The sequence below is a fragment of the Schistocerca serialis genome, chromosome 8, assembly GCF_023864345.2.
Source record: "Schistocerca serialis cubense isolate TAMUIC-IGC-003099 chromosome 8, iqSchSeri2.2, whole genome shotgun sequence".
Taxonomy (NCBI): domain Eukaryota; kingdom Metazoa; phylum Arthropoda; class Insecta; order Orthoptera; family Acrididae; genus Schistocerca; species Schistocerca serialis.
This window is the reverse complement of record NC_064645.1, coordinates 511,192,367-511,204,975: the sequence shown is the minus strand read 5'-3', so window position 1 is coordinate 511,204,975 and position 12,609 is coordinate 511,192,367.

Genomic DNA, 12,609 nt, shown 5'->3' with positions numbered 1-12,609 from the left:
CTGTGCCAAATGCGTATTGTATCCTGGAAAGTGTTCCATCCGTGGTATAGACATTACTACAAACCCTAGCTCGAAGTTTCTCATTTTGAGATGTGGCTTACCTGGGACCACATGAAAACTCTGCTTGGGGGTCCAACGTAAAATGGATGTTCCATAACAAGTATTTTTAATACTTGAAGATGACAACAAAGTCTGTCGAATCACTGACTCAAATAAAGGAATAATTATGCATCTAGGCTGTTCAATGTTTTTAGCAGATTCTAGCGCGTTTTAGCATACCGATAAGTAGCATTTAGAGGTCTCTCCTCTATTTTATTTTCCATTGTAATTCACTTACGTTCTCAGGTTATCACGACAATTTAGTTCAAACTTACTTCTGTAGCGTAGCGTTATACAAGCTTTGCAGAGAATGTCAGTCTTTCGGCGCATAGCGCACGGACCAGTTCATCCGGAAACGCGGGAACAAACAGACTTGGAAACAAATTAATTCTCTTTGATACGGAGGCTGTGCGCGGAACGGCCTTACGCTCACGTAATTCTCCCAGAAGAATGTCGATTGTACTCCGCCGCCACCAAGAATTGTTTGTCGCTTAAAATGCAAATGAAATTTGAGATTCTCTTGCGAAAGTTGGCTCTGCCCTCATTTCACGGTCCACCCGACCAATACGGAAGATAAAGTTTAGCCCAGGAAAAAGCATTGGGAGTCAGAAAATTGCATCTAAATGAACGGACGTTATTTACAGAACCAAGAAAGGAATCATGCAAGCCCGCATCTTTCTCGTTGTTCCCAGAGGATTAATAAAGCTTGAATTCCTTCATTTCACGTGTTTTGTGCCTGAATTCTTTACATTATTTACGCTGCCCACTGATGAAAGTACAAGAAACGATTCTTACTTTCGAAAACCTGTATTCGGGAAGGAAGTGGTTGTTCCTTTGTTACCTGCGTTATATTTCAAAAAATGTCATTATTTAAGTTCGTAAAAGTTGGTGTTCGTTATTAAGTCTCACTCGAAAGGACAGAAAAGGATATTTCAGATTTGCAATTTACCTTCGAAATATAATTTAGCAAGTGAGTGAAATTTTAATGTAATGTCTCAAAAATTAATTTGAAATGATAGTTTGCTATTTATCAGCTGTCAAATCAAAAGAGGCACTTCCGCGAATAGATTGTCGTCGTATACTAGTTCTCAGTGAGTGTAGAACTTGTTATGCTGCCGCAGTGCGAACTTCAACTTTTCCTGAAATTGCGGTTGTAAAATTATCGTTGCCAACAACAAAAAGACGACATGTAATTTACCTCTCATGTCACACACAGTTTTGCTCAGTTTACTGTTAGTTCGCCGCAGTATCTATGCATTAGCGTTCCATTTATCATTCCGATGCGTCACCAGTGACATTAAATTATGAAAGTCCGGTTTTTCCCTTGTACAATTCGTTTTCCTTGGTCTGTTTTCTTTGACTGTCAACATTCTTGTGCCTTACGAAATTTCCAGTGTGTACTTCTTTATAAAAAAAATGGGAAACATGAGCATGTCCATGTGAAGCTAGAGTATGTATTACTAGCCGTGAGCCGAGATGTTAGCCGCGGTTAAACAGTTCTTTATAGAGAAATGTTAATGCTGAAACTCGCTACCCAAACGTATGTCCTATGACAAAAGATATATCATGGAAGTAGTGAGGCGCTAGGCACTTGTGGCCCAGGAAACGCCGATGGGAAAAGCTGATGGAAAGGAATACATCTAACTCACATGTTATAGTAGACCTCTGGGTCTCCATAAAGATCAAGAAAAATGTTTTTTTTACCGTGCTAGGCACTTCGCTAAAAATCGTATTTATTTGATTACTTGCTCCCTTTGCAGGAACGTTTTGAAATCGCTACTCGATAACGTAAAAATAATTTCCTTAAGTAATGAAGGAAAAAAATTTTACGTGACTGAGTAGCGAATAATCTCGACTGTTTGCGACATGCCTAGCATGGGGAAAAAACATATTTTCCTTGGTGTATATGGAGAGCCGGAATTTTAACACGTCTCTGTAACAATAACAATGTTCCGTTACTTATTGTTCTCCGCGTATATGTAGAGACTTCTGGCTCACGGCACACGCATTTAGACAACGCAGAGCTGCCCGTGTGAAAAATGTGGTGTGCCCAGAACAATACTCGCCACTTAACGTTTGTCCTTGACTCTTGTTTATAGTGATGACCATTTTCAAAGGAAACCTCAAGCGTTTCAACTAGAAAGGTAAGTATGTTGAAGTGACTGGAATTTATGATATCAATAATTTCATTTGTGGAAACAGTTAAAAACAAGCCTCTACGCCAAATTTAATGTATTCATTTTCTACTTACAGCTGCATGGATACTCTGCAAATCACATTTAAGTGCCTGGCAGAGGTTTCATCGAACCACCTTCTCAATTGTCATTCCAATCTCGTATAGCGCGCGGAAAGAACGAACGCCTATATCTTTCCGAACCATCTCTGATTACCCATATTTTATCGTGGTGATCGTTTCTCCCTATGTAGGTCGGTGTCAACAAAATATTTTCGCAATCGGAGGAGAAAGTTGGTGACTGGAATTTCGTGAGACGATTTCGTCGCAAAGAAAAACGCCTTTCTTCTAATGATGTCCAGCCCAAATCCTTTATCATTTCAGTGACACTCTCCCATATTTCGCGATAATACAAAACATGCTGCCCTTTTTGTACTTTTTCGATATAGTTCGTCAGTCCTATCTGGTAAGAATCCCACACCGCGCCACAGTAGTCTAAAAAAGGACGGACAAGCTTAATGTAGGCAGTCTCCTTAGTAAATACTTGAGTTTCATTGATGACTTTATAGTCAAGTTATCCATCGCACGAGAACTGCAGTTATTTTCACCATCTCACTTTTGGAAAAGTGATTATTTCTTTTTAGGACTAAAAGACCATGTTTTAATATAGAGTATAGGCTATCTCCATTCCAAAGTTCATCCAAATTCAACCTGCTGATTCAGCGTACAGGAGTAACAAAATGTTCAAATGTGTGTGAAATCTTATGGGACTTAACTGCTAAGGTCATCAGTCCCTAAGCTTACACACTACTTAACCTAAACTATCCTAAAGACAAACACACACACCCATGCCCGAGGGAGGACTCGAACCTCCGTCGGGACCAGCCGCACACTCCCAGACTGCAGCGCCTGAGACCGCTCGGCTAATCCCGCGCGGCCAGGAGTAACAAACATACTATATGGACGAAGAAAGAAAATAAGCGATTAGTAGTTCGCTGCAGGGCAAATATTATAGTATTTGTACGTGCAACGACGTCATTTGCCCTCACGTGTATGCCTGTTACCAGCGGATACACTCGCATATCATCAGATCCAGCCTCACTGAATGCCTACCACGCTCTACGTTTAAAGGTATGACATCGCTTCGTCGTACACCATTTAAATGACGCAGTCGTTTTGAGTTTAGAATGTCTCAGAAGCTGCAAGGTATGCCTGGCGCCCAGAAGGTACAATGCAAAAAACTTCCATGACAGTATGGATTAAACACAGCCCGCCCGGTAAGCCTTGCGGTCTAACGCACGGCTTTCAGGATTGGGAAGGAGCGCCTGGTCCCCGGCGCGAATCCGCCCGGCGGACTTGGGTCGCGGTCCGGTGAGCCAGTCAGTCTGTGGATGGTATTTAGGCGGTTATCCATCTGCCTCGGTGAATACGGGCTGGTCCTCCTTATTCCGCCTCAGCTACATTGTCGGCGATTGCTGCACAAACATAAGGGTTACACTTTTCTGGTGTGAGACGTTCCCTGGGGGGGGGGGGGGGGGGGGGGGGGGCGAAACGCACAACGCAGTGGTTCGGTGTGAGGCGGCGGAGGATTGAAGTGGATTGCGGTAGTCGTCGTGGTGCTGTGGACCACTGCGGCTGCGGCGAGTACGGACCCTCTCCGTCGTATCTAGGCCCCCGGTTAAAATACAGTAAAAAGGGTTAAACACTAACGATTGTATAGGCATTGTATTCACTACGTTGAATCATTTTATGTAGGGAATATTAAACAACAAAAACATTTTCACAAATGATAACATTTTTAAGAGAAATGGTTGTGCCACATCTCCTTTTTTGTGCTTAGAGTCAAGACATCTTGTAGTACATACTTTTGAAACTGTTCTGTACGTTAATTTAACATATAAGCTAATTCCATTCCAAATTCCTTCCAAATTCGTCGTGCTATTACTGCTTGGAGTGACAGACTTTCGTGTTTATAATACACTGACATAAAAAAATGGCTCTGAGCACTATGGGACTTAACATCTGAGGTCATCAGTCCCATAGAACTTAGAACTACTTAAACGTAACTAACCTAAGGACATCACATACATCCATGCCCGAGGCAGGATTCGAACCTGCGACCGTAGCAGTCGCGCGGTTCCGGACTGAAGCGCTTAGAACCGCTCGGCCACCCCGGCCGGCGACATAAAAAAGTTCTAGTACCAAGAAATAAGGTATGTAGAGTAACGAAATTTCGTGAATACATTTGTCTAGTTAACATATTCAAATGGTTAACGTTGCTAGATCACAGGTTAAGCTACCGGCTAGATAAGCCATTGAAAATGTGAAATGCTGAGACATAAATAACCGGTTAAACAGCAAAAAGGTTGAATGAAAGCATGCAATAGTGCGTGCGTGGTGTCGCACTTGGTTCCGGATGTCAGTTTGTGGGCTTGAGTGCCACGTCTGTTGCACTTGGTCGGTCGGTACATCATCTTGTGGATGATTCTGGAATTGTCGTCCGATAATGTTGCCTATGCGCTCGATAGAAAAGGGATCTGGTGACCGAGCAGCCCAAGGCAACGTGATGATACTCCGTAGAGAATGTCGGGCTATAGTAGCGGTATGTGGTCGAGCGTTATCCCTTTGGAAAGCGCGCCCTGGAATTCTGTTCATGAATCGCAGCACAACAGGTCGAGTCACCGGACTTGTTCAAATTTGCAGTCAGGGTGTGTGGGACAACCAAGAGACTTCTCCTCCTATCACAGAACATCGCGTGCCAGACCATAACCCCAGGTGTATGTCCAGTCTCTCTAGACTACAGTCAGATTGGTTGCAGGTGCTCACCTAGACTCCTGCTAACCATATGGCCGTAAATGGGGACGAGGCAGGATCAGTTTTCGGCAGAAAACATAAGACCTCAATTCCACCATCCAATCAGTTCTCGCTTGACACCACTGTAGTCGAAAACTGTGGCGGTTTGTAGTCAGTAGTATGCATGTTACAAGGGTTCTGGCTTAAAGTTGTTCGTGAAGTATCTGCTGTGTAACAGTTCGTTGTGCATTGTGGTGTCAACAGCTGCTCAAATTGCTGCTGGCGATGCAGTGCGATGCGCCAGTCGTGTGATGAACACGATGGTCTTTCTTTTGGCAGTGCCACGTGGCCATCTGGAGCACGGACTTTTGTGACAGTAAATTTTCGTGACCACCGCTGCCAGCAGCCATGTGCAGTGGCTACATTCATGTCAACTCATTTTGCAATACCGAAGAAGCAACATGCACCTTCTCGTAGCCCCATTACACAACCTTGTTCAGACTCAGTGAGGTGCTGATGATGTCGCCTTTGAGGCCTTAAAGGCATTATTGACTAATCACGTCCCACCGTAGAGGTAACTAACGCTTATGAGTATTACAGCATTTATTTAAAACAAACCTAGCGATATTCTTATGCGACGGGCGAGAAACCTGAACAGACATCATATTTCACATGTAGGAAGACGCCTGTCAACTGTTTTTTTTGTTGCACATCTGATTCTTGGCGTTGCGATTTTTTGTCCGTCAGTGTATGTATGGGATTGAATAGAATGCATTTGTGCCTATTTGAGTGTAAAACAAGAGATCTGTGGTACGGTTACATGTCAAAAACATGTATTATAATCTTATATGCACATACTCATGGTCATTCTAGTCGGCGGTTTAACAGTGCAAATTAACCGCAGACGATATTCAATACTACCAGTGGCTGCCCAGCTAACTTACTTCCCTTCCATTTATAACGGTGAGGTGCCTGTCATTTTCTGCAGCCTTGGAGGTTTTTTTTCTAGATGGCTCACAATATGGGACTTTATTTAAAAGGACAAGGGAGAGTCATAAATTTGTTCAGGGCAGAATACTGTCCTCGGGAGCCGGCCGATGTGACCTAGCGGTTCTAGGCGCTTCAGTCTGGAACTGCGCGACAGCTACGGTCGCAGATTCGAATCCCGCCTCGGGAATGGATGTGTGTGATGTCCTTAGGTTAGTTAGATTAAGTAGTTCTAAGTTCTAGGGGACTGATGACCTCAGATGTTAAGTGCCATAGTGCTCAGAGCCATTTGAACCATTTTTTGTCCTTGGCACCAGGTAGGGGGAGCAGAATTCGCTTCATTCCACTCCGTACACTGGAAGATCCAAAGGGCCAGCCATCCGCCGTAAAACAGTATTGCTTCAGACGTTAAGACGATTGCTTTTACAAAAAGGTCAGGTGCAGCCTTCAGAAATGGTAGAGCATGAGACCCACTGCTTTCTTCACAAGGGAAACTTCCCATCGCACACCCCTCAGATTTAGTTGTAAGTTGGTCAACTCCATAGCTCGTGAAAAACTGAACACAGATCAAGCGTGAAAGAAATGAACGATCCAAGAACAAGAAGTGTACTATAGGGCTACCATAACCAGCATCAACGTCGTGGGTTCATCACCGCCTCTTCCACACTTAGAACCGATATATTCACTGGTAATCCGGAATGTTCTTCTTAGTCCGACGTCTTGCTGTGCCCTCCTCCTCGCGTGCCTCCGGTTTCCTGATTTTCTCGGTCGTATTAATGACAAAAATAAATAAATAAAAATAAACGATGTTCATTGTACCTCTACTCCATGTTCCCTACGCTTTTCCTGTTTCCTGGAGGGTGGGAACGGGACATCGTGGCCAGGTCTCGGGCGGCGACCTCTGCTCAATTCGCCCCTATACCTACAATTTGCCCCGGGAAGGTTCCGTTAAAAAAAAAGTATCATGGTGTTGGACTTCCAGCTGAGCGAGCCGCGTTCGAAACTCACTGGTATCACTTTTTTCCTCACACAACATTATGAATTCTCCGTCCGGCCATTGAAATGTTTGTTCTCTTTCTTGGCTGTTGTCATACTACACACTGGTTACAGAATATGAGTCATGTGGCAGAAATACGTTATCGTCGCAAGTAAATGTGATGAATAGTGAGAGCAGGTGAGATAAAACACAGACGTCTCGCAGAAATAGAAACGACAAATAAGAGTATGAACTATGCTACAACAAAAGGAATTCAAGTCACGACTTCCAAAACGGAACGCAACTTCAAAAACGTTAAAACATATGTTTTGACAGAGCACAGAAACTGGGTGCTTTCGAAACTGTTGCGTACAATTGTTGCAGCTTATGTGAGACACTATTATGTATTCATTATTTCCTTGGGAGTGATCACATTCATACCAACACCTATATCACGCAAGGATGCATATCTCATTCACTTACCAGTCGAAGAAATTACGTGTGTCGAAATAGATTCCTATCATATGACACACGTACTGTCACTAATGCCGTGTATGACACACCGCACACCAGACGTGTTTTCCGGTGGAGCATTCGGATGAATTGTCGCCTTGTCAAACGTTTGCGGTTCCCATTCGAAAGCACTTCTTTTCGGCTGCTGATAGAGTAGCTGTGTAGAATCAGCTGTAATTATAAGCAATAACTCGCTGTTGCAAACGGACGTTACACCACGAAACAGACACAAATTTGAAAAAAAGCTAAAAGGCCAAAGCAAAGTGTTTTTAATCAGTTGGGTTTGAACCGACTCGGGCGCTTGGCTGTCCAACAACCGAACCGCATAGCCACGACGCCATTTCGCTTCTCGGCTGCTGTATATTGCACTTCTCGTTCTTCGACCGTTCATTGTTTGTTGTTGTGGTCTTCAGTCCTGAGACTGGTTTGATGCAGCTCTCCATCCTGCTCTATCCTGTTCAAGCTTCGTCCTCTCCCAGTACCTACTGCAGCCTACTTCCTTCTGAATCTGCTTAGTGTATTCATCTCTTGGTCTCCCTCTACGATTTTTAACCTCCATGCTGCTCTCCAGTACTAAATTGGTGATCCCTTGACGCCTCAGAACATGTCCTACCAACCGATCCCTTCTTCTAGTCTAGTTGTGCCACGAACTCCTCTTCACCCCAATTCTCTTCAATACCTCCTCATTAGTTATGTGATCAACCCATCTAATCTTCAGCATTCTTCTGTAGCACCACATTTCGAAAGCTTCTATTCTCTTCTTGTCTAAACTATTTATCGTCCATGTTTCACTTCCATACATGGCTACACTTCAGAAACGACTTCCTGACACTTAAATCTATTCTCGATGTTAACAAATTTCTCTTCTTCAGAAACGCTTTCCTTGCCATTGCCAGTTTACATTTTATATCCACTGTACTTCGACTATCATCAGTTATTTTGCTCCACAAATAGCAAAACTCCTTTACTACTTTGTCTCATTTGCTAATCTAATTCCCTCAGAATCACCAGACTTAATTCGCCTCCATTCCATTATCCTCGTTTTGGTTTTGTTGATGTTCATCTTATACCCTCCTTTCAAGACACTGTCCATTCCGTTCAACTGCTCTTCCAAGTCCTTTGCTGTCTCTGACAGAATTACAATGTCATCGGCGAACCTCAAAGCTTTTATTTCTTCTCCATGAATTTTAATATCTACTCCGAACTTTTCTTTTGTTTCCTTTACTGCTTGCTCAATATACAGATTGAATAGCATCGGGGAGAGGCTACAACCCTGTCTCACTCCCTTCCCAACCACTGCTTCCCTTTCCTGCCCTTCGACTCTTATAACTGCCATCTGATTTCTGTACAAATTGTAAATAGCCTTTCGCTCCCTGTATTTTATCCCTGCCACCTTCAGAATTTGAAAGAGAGTATTCCACTCAACATTGTCAAAAGCTTTCTCTAAGTCCACAAATGCTAGAAACGTAGGTTTGCCTTTCCTTAATCTTTCTTCTAAGATAAGTCGTAGGGTCAATATTGCCTCCGTGTCCCAACATTTCTACGGAATCCAAACTGATCTTCCCCGAAGTCGGCTTCAACCAGTTTTTCCATTCGTCAGTAAACAATTCGCGTAAGTATTTTGCAGCTGTGACTTATTAACCTGATAGTTCGGTAATTTTCACATCTGTCAACACCTGCTTTCTTTGGGATTGTTTATATTTTCCTTTTTGTCACAGTCCAGTACACCTTCCTGTTTTTGTGCTTGATCCGTGTTCAGTTCTTGACAGGCTATCCACTGTGCCCTCGTACCACTAAATCTGAGGTCTGTGCGATGGGGAGTTTCCCTCGTCAGAAGTCATGCCTCAGAAGTATGTTCATTTACAAATCCTTGCAATGGGCTTTCTGACTGAGTCATAATATTTATTTCTGTAGAATCCATCCTTTCCCACACATCTGCATGTAAGCACTTTCATTAATCTGAATCAGTCTTGTGATTGAGTGGGAGGGAGATTCTGGCTTCCTCCATAAGCCACAGCAGCATTGACTATAATAAAATGCACAGAAGAAGAATTTGTTTAACTTATTAACAAAATTATTACTGGTCAGTATTCGGAAAGTCTGCTACAACTGGTCAGTGACATTCCTACACTGGCAGATACAGTAGATTTTCAGGGAGTTAACATAAAGACTTGCTGCTGAGAGAAGGAAGAGTAAAGACTTAACTGCTGCCTGATGACTCATAACAAGAGACTTGCTGTCGTACGGAAGTTTAGTGCCGAAAACAGTGTGAACTGGACTTCAAATTGCTAGCCATTACTGCCGCTTTCTTCCACCTCCAGACAATAAAAATGAGCCACCGGTGGAGTCACAGAGTCCAGTGGGCCACAATGTTAGTTTACGTTCGTCAGGGGCTAAATGCACAATTCTTGCTTTGGCAGCGCTGCTTCCATCACGCACGTACGCAATTCCACTGTTGTTAAACTTATTATCGCGAGTTCCTTCCTTAAACCACTAATCAATCTTTCATTCATTGGCACTATCCGAAATATATTCTCGTTATTATACTTCTGTTGTGTTCACCAAACTGCACCAAGGTAGATTTCCCAGTGGTAATCCTTTCCCCGTTTTCTAAATGTTTACGTACTTATCTCAGTGGGTAATTCATATCTTGATACCTTATAGTAATATACATAACTGTTACCCATGTGTGATGTCATACCCTTATTTTCAAGTTTGGTTGAATGACAGTGGTACTTGAATAAAATTTGCGTGGTCTTAGGGGAAGCTTCTCTTCTCTCTTAGAGATATGATAAACAACTCAATATGCGCCTAACTATGAATTGATAGTATACTGACTTGGCTAAAATACCAATCATCGTTATCAGCCAGTTCTATCAATGATGTGGCCTTTTTGAGTCGGCGTGTAACATATCATCCCAATAAGGTCTTCAATTTCTTCCGATCCTGAGCTTCCCGTTGCTAATTGTATCCCACTGTCTTCCTTATGTCTCTTTCCCATCTGTCTCGTGGTCTTCGTCTACGTCTTCTTCGGTAAACTGATCTCCAGTCTAGGGACTTGTTTAGACCATCTAACATCTTTTGTTCGAGCAACATGACCAGCCCACTGCCATTTCAATGTATTCACTCTTTCCATTATGTCGGTGACCTTCGTTGTTCGTCTTATTTCAACCGCTCTCTTCCTGTCTTTTTTGTGTAACCCAAAATTGATCTTTCCATTCCGCTTTGGACTACTGTTAGCTTCCTAACAGTGAACTCATGTAATGTCCATGTTTCGCAGCCATAAGTTATTACTAGCAATATACATTGGTCAGAAATAGATTTCTTCAGCTCAACCGACATCTTGGATTTCAAAACTGAAGAGTGCCCCCCATAAGCTTGCCAGCCCAATTTAATTCGTCGTAATATTTCTGGTTTTAAATCTCCTCTCGTGTTTATCAGTTTAGCCAGATGGATACATTCTGTGACCCTTGGGAGTTGTGTACTTACCTTGGCTTTATCTGTGTTCAGTTTTAAGCCAGCTTCAGAGCACACTGATGCTAGTTTAACTAATACTTAAAGTTGTTCTGTGTCATTTGCAAATAGGACAATATCATCCGCAAACCTCAAGTTGTTCAGCCTTTTTCCGAGAACTTTGCTATCTCTTAATTGCTCTTTTATAGATCTTGACATAGGATTACCAATAATAGTCTGGTGACTGAGTATAAACGAAAATTGAAATCCGTGGCCAACTCCTAACTCTTTTTCTGGGTACTGTCACGTCTGTTTCTAGGACTTTGGAGAGCACATATTTTTGCGATTGTGACGAATGAACGTGACGTGACTAATATGTATCTAGCTTACTGCAACACCTACCAAATGACCCGAATCCAAATAACGTTTCCTTCGAAGTCGTATCTATATTTAAGTCTTACAAAATATATATTTAGTTTTCCACATAAGGACATTTATTATGTGGAAGCCAATAGAAATTTTGCTATGTAACAATTAATCATTTAATACGACAAGCTATTTCTGTAAGTTATATAGGCCCATTATCTGTGATACCTTCTACTGCCTCTCTGGTATCAAAGAAAATATTTTTTGTTGCCTTGATACCTATCCAACAATCGTGTATCTTTTTGTTGTTAGACTTTCCCACTTATCACTTCCCCCCTCATTCTTTTCTTTTCAGTCCACTTAAACTCAGTCTACATAATTTTCAATATTCTGCTTTTACGATCCAGATTTACCTTGCCAAAGATAATGAATCTAAATCGAATTGATTCCTATAAAATCACAAAGCTGTCACAACGTTTAGCGATAAAACTAATAATCGGTGAGCATTTGTGTGAGTTGTAATAACTCAGCGTAACTGTGAGCGCACATTTTATAAGTATTAGTGCAGGAGTGCCTGTTCTAGTAGGTATACCTTTTTGGCTACATACAAAGTACTTGTGAACAGCAATATGCGGTGATGATGTTTTTTCTGGTTATCAGTTGATGAAAACAGTCCTCTTTTAGCGATATCTCACCAGCTTTCCTAATCGCCATGTTCAATACTGATGAATGTAGGTAACTTGACAAAATGTAACGATAACATGACGCTATATCTCGGTTAATAATCCGAAAAAAATCATTAATTTTCTCATAAAACCTGCATTTCAGTACGTCATACATGGCATTTTACAAGTGCTTTTGAACTGTTTTATAAAGCAAAAGATACGAAGTCGAAGTTTCAAAATTTCTGGGAAAAATTCGAAACGGTTCACAAACCTTTGATTATTTTAAGGAAAGTATGGCCCCATTCGTCTGTAAAGAAAAATCTTTTAATGTTACATATATTGTCGCTTGTGCCATGAAATCCTAAAGGACATAGTCAGCTATGAGAAGAGCTGAAGATTCAAACTAAGACACCCACATTACACTGTGAGAGGAGAATACATGTTATAAGCTCCATGCAGACACATTTCTGCTGCGTTTCTACGTTTCACGGCTGCAATACAGCGTGCGAATGGAGTGGTGCAGAAACTAGAAATGTAAGTTAACTTACGTTGGATAGTACTATTCTTGTGAACCAAAAGTCGGA